The sequence below is a fragment of the Schistocerca piceifrons genome, unplaced genomic scaffold (assembly GCF_021461385.2).
Source record: "Schistocerca piceifrons isolate TAMUIC-IGC-003096 unplaced genomic scaffold, iqSchPice1.1 HiC_scaffold_153, whole genome shotgun sequence".
Classification (NCBI taxonomy): domain Eukaryota; kingdom Metazoa; phylum Arthropoda; class Insecta; order Orthoptera; family Acrididae; genus Schistocerca; species Schistocerca piceifrons.
Genome location: NW_025727380.1, coordinates 2,501 through 7,500, shown reverse-complemented (window position 1 = coordinate 7,500; position 5,000 = coordinate 2,501). Strand labels below are relative to the sequence as shown.

The window sequence follows — 5,000 nt, the reverse complement described above, 5'->3', positions numbered from 1 at the left end:
ACGAAGGATGTCACGCGACTAGTTAGCAGGCTAGAGTCTCGTTCGTTATCGGAATTAACCAGACAAATCGCTCCACCAACTAAGAACGGCCATGCACCACCACCCACCGAATCAAGAAAGAGCTATCAATCTGTCAATCCTTCCGGTGTCCGGGCCTGGTGAGGTTTCCCGTGTTGAGTCAAATTAAGCCGCAGGCTCCACTCCTGGTGGTGCCCTTCCGTCAATTCCTTTAAGTTTCAGCTTTGCAACCATACTTCCCCCGGAACCCAAAAGCTTTGGTTTCCCGGAGGCTGCCCGCCGAGTCATCGGAGGAACTGCGGCGGATCGCTGGCTGGCATCGTTTATGGTTAGAACTAGGGCGGTATCTGATCGCCTTCGAACCTCTAACTTTCGTTCTTGATTAATGAAAACATACTTGGCAAATGCTTTCGCTTCTGTTCGTCTTGCGACGATCCAAGAATTTCACCTCTAACGTCGCAATACGAATGCCCCCGCCTGTCCCTATTAATCATTACCTCGGGTTCCGAAAACCAACAAAATAGAACCGAGGTCCTATTCCATTATTCCATGCACACAGTATTCAGGCGGGCTTGCCTGCTTTAAGCACTCTAATTTGTTCAAAGTAAACGTGCCGGCCCACCGAGACACTCAATAAAGAGCACCCTGGTAGGATTTCAACGGGGTCCGCCTCGGGACGCACGAGCACGCACGAGGCGGTCGCACGCCTTCGGCTCGCCCCACCGGCAGGACGTCCCACGATACATGCCAGTTAAACACCGACGGGCGGTGAACCAACAGCGTGGGACACAAATCCAACTACGAGCTTTTTAACCGCAACAACTTTAATATACGCTATTGGAGCTGGAATTACCGCGGCTGCTGGCACCAGACTTGCCCTCCAATAGATACTCGTTAAAGGATTTAAAGTGTACTCATTCCGATTACGGGGCCTCGGATGAGTCCCGTATCGTTATTTTTCGTCACTACCTCCCCGTGCCGGGAGTGGGTAATTTGCGCGCCTGCTGCCTTCCTTGGATGTGGTAGCCGTTTCTCAGGCTCCCTCTCCGGAATCGAACCCTGATTCCCCGTTACCCGTTACAACCATGGTAGGCGCAGAACCTACCATCGACAGTTGATAAGGCAGACATTTGAAAGATGCGTCGCCGGTACGAGGACCGTGCGATCAGCCCAAAGTTATTCAGAGTCACCAAGGCAAACGGACCGGACGAGCCGACCGATTGGTTTTGATCTAATAAAAGCGTCCCTTCCATCTCTGGTCGGGACTCTGTTTGCATGTATTAGCTCTAGAATTACCACAGTTATCCAAGTAACGTGGGTACGATCTAAGGAACCATAACTGATTTAATGAGCCATTCGCGGTTTCACCTTAATGCGGCTTGTACTGAGACATGCATGGCTTAATCTTTGAGACAAGCATATGACTACTGGCAGGATCAACCAGGGAGCTGCGCCAACTAGAGCTGAGCAGCCGGCCGCCCGGGAGTGTGTCCCGGGGGCCCGCGCGAACACGCAAGCGTCCGCTCAATCATTCTGCAAACAGGAGGAGGCTGAGCTCCCCTGCACAATACACCTCGAAACCCTCTCAGGTCCCGGCGGCGCGCAGCGCCGTCCCAAGTACTTGGTCGGGTTCGAGAGAGGCGCAATCGCCCGGAGTTAGGCGAGTAGACGCTTTCGGTGCGACCACCCGTGCTCCCAACTGAGCTTGCCGCTGCCGACAGAGGCCCGGGAGCGTGCTGTCGTGGCATTGCCGGCGGGAGACAACACGCGCCACCTACGGTGACCGGCAGCTCCAACGCCAGCGCCACAGAAGGACAAAAGCCCCACTTGGGTGCCGAAGCGAACTCTCCCAGCACAGCGCACGCGCCAACACATCCGCACAGCTGCGATACAAACCACCAGCGAGAACCGCTGGGGCGACCGAGCAGCAGACGGCGTCGCGGCGCCGAGCGCCGGGCGGCGGCGCATCCTCAACGCACACAGTCCTCAATCGGACCAGCACACTGAAGATGTCCACCGCGCTTCGCACCGGGCCCGCGAGGACCTACTTTGGCCGCACGGCGCCGCGCGCAGGGTGCGCCGGCGCGCAGCTGCGACGCCTGCCGCGTCCGTCGGCCGGCGCGCCTGCCACTGGCCGCCCCCACCAGCCGGCTGTAGCGCGTGCGCCCACGCACCGCGCGGCCAGCACGCCGGGAGGCGCCCCCTCACCGGCCGGGGACGGTCCCACCCAGCCACCACCGCGTATCGCTTCACACCCAGATGCCGTTCAGTTTCATCGGCATGGTGGGTATCGCTGGAACAACCGGTTAGTACCTCAACCTATCGTCGCCATCACCGATTCACCCCTAGCGAGAACAACCGCACCACAACGGGTTACCATTTCTTCATTTGCGTAACTTCACCAGAAAACGTAGGCGTCCATCGCCATTAGCAACTTCAACGATTATTGCATGCCTGTGTCAGGTGTCACGCCACACTACGTCTGCCCACATACACGCAACAAAATGTGCACGCCTAGACAATACGTGGAAGGTGGCCCCCGTACGTATGCGATGTCCATTGCTCGAACGACTGTCAACCGGCCTCTGTAGCATGTCGCAGATATGGAACGCGGTGCACCATGCTATCACGGTGTTTGAGGAGAGACGACTAGGTCCGAATACATCAACACACAGCTCATGCTGATCGCCATCCACGGCGTCCGTTCCTCCCACACGTCTCTATGGCGTACCACACTGCAATCCAGCTCTCATAGGGAGACGACACGTAGCTGCGTGCACAATATTTGCACTGTATGGTCCGCCGTTTTTGGGCGCAGTCGTTGTACGGTCACACATGTGCCACGATGTATCATTCAGTACATAAGGACGAATGTGCAGTACAGATTGTGGTTCACGCGTACGACATCAGCGGACAGTTGACACAGGCCGCACCACAACGTAGCCTGCGTACGTCGCATGCGAAGGGCATTGAACATGCAAACTTGTCACCAACCAGCTTGCGAAGGCAGGGGGCAAGGTGGGGACGTGGGGACGTGGGGAGGGGTGGGGGGGGGGGGGGCGGCATGTACGTCCTGCTGCCATCCACATTACAGTGTACAGCAGGAGCATGTGGAAAGTCAGCAAGACTTGCAAGGTGTTTAACATGAAGCGATACACAGGGGAGCGGGCAGTGCGAGTAGCGAACTATATTGCGAGGGTTGCGGGGTGGGCAACACTACACTAATTGAACGAGTCGTATAACAATTACAGAGCAGGTTTAGGCGACAACGTGGGTTACGTTAGCGGACAACGTGGGTTACGTTAGCGGACAACGTGGGTTACGTTAAGGCACAACATGGGTTACGTTAAGGCACAACATGGGTTACGTTAAGGCACAACATGGGTTACGTTAGGGCACAACATGGGTTAGGTTAGGGGACAACATGGGTTAGGTTAGGGGACAACATGGGTTAGGTTAGGGGACAACATGGGTTAGGTTAGGGCACAACATGGGTTAGGTTAGGGCACAACATGGGTTAGGTTAGGGCACAACATGGGTTAGGTTAGGGCACAACATGGGTTAGGTTAAGGCACAACATGGGTTAGGTTAAGGCACAACATGGGTTAGGTTAAGGCACAACATGGGTTAGGTTAAGGCACAACATGGTTAGGTTAAGGTACAACATGGGTTAGGTTAAGGTACAACATGGGTTAGGTTAAGGTACAACATGGGTTAGGTTAAGGTACAACATGGGTTAGGTTAAGGTACAACATGGGTTAGGTTAAGGTACAACATGGGTTAGGTTAAGGTACAACATGGTTAGGTTAAGGTACAACATGGGTTAGGTTAAGGTACAACATGGGTTAGGTTAAGGTACAACATAGGTTAGGTTAAGGTACAACATAGGTTAGGTTAAGGTACAACATAGGTTAGGTTAAGTACAACATAGGTTAGGTTAAGGTACAACATAGGTTAGGTTAAGGTACAACATAGGTTAGGTTAAGGTACAACATAGGTTAGGTTAAGGTACAACATAGGTTAGGTTAAGGTACAACATAGGTTAGGTTAAGGTACAACATAGGTTAGGTTAAGGTACAACATAGGTTAGGTTAGGTTAGGTTACACGTTGTTGTAAGGAAAGGTGTAGGGGGGGGGGGCGGGGGCGGCAGGTTCCTTGATAGTGATTATAGTAAGTGGAATGCTTGTGACATGATCAGATTTGTCACGTCAGGATGCACCTTTGGCTTATTAGAGGCGGCGCTCCAATTCTATGCTTGTGTGAGACCTGTGTCTTTGACTCATGTCATTGTTTGTGCGCTGTGACAGGAGGTACTATTGTGATGTTGGGTGCACCGTTGTATAGGACATGTGTGGGTGTTGGTGCCTGGTCTGCGCAATGGTGGATGTCGAAAGGCTGGGATATTGTATTTTCCGCATGGACCTCCTGGTCTGGTTGTGATAGTGTGGATTGTGTAATGTGGCGGAGAAGATGCACTGGATGTTGTTCCATGCTGGTGCTTACATATTGTATGTGCGCCGTTAGAAGCAGAGAGTGGTGCGTGATCAGAGTGTCTGGCTGACGTGTGGTTCCCATTGTGGGCAGACTCTTTCAGCATGTATACGGACAGTTGTGTATATTTGCTGTAGTTTGATGGCTCTGCATTGATTACTAATCAGCGCCGTGTGTACGGGTAATCTGGTTCCAGTCCAAAATGTTCCATCTGTGTACATTAGTGACAAAGACTCTCCCCATGCAGTGGGGCTCGGTCTGTTATAGCTCTTCCGCGTAATATATTTGCCCCACGTTTTTTGCGACTGCGAGTGCGAGTGCAACGCGCATGGGGGACCGACATGCTGATGGCTCGGTATCGGACGCCGTACAGTGAGCAACGCGATCGCGTCTCTCGCTCGTAAGTGGTACAGGTCGCGGCTCATGTATAGGGGACAGCGGAATGTCGCATATTGGAAATAACTCTTCATGAAACGCAAGTTATAGGGGT

At 53.3% G+C, this 5,000-nt stretch overlaps 1 non-coding gene across 1 annotated transcript in view; it reads right to left on the bottom strand.

Annotated features, from left to right (window-relative positions):
- The window catches only part of LOC124734589, a 1,909-nt gene extending 444 nt beyond the window's left edge, over positions 1-1,465 (bottom strand). The window contains exon 1 of the ribosomal RNA XR_007009397.1: positions 1-1,465. This exon is cut by the window's left edge and continues 444 nt beyond it. This is a non-coding gene — a ribosomal RNA (small subunit ribosomal RNA).
- Between the last annotated feature and the right edge of the window lie 3,535 nt (positions 1,466-5,000).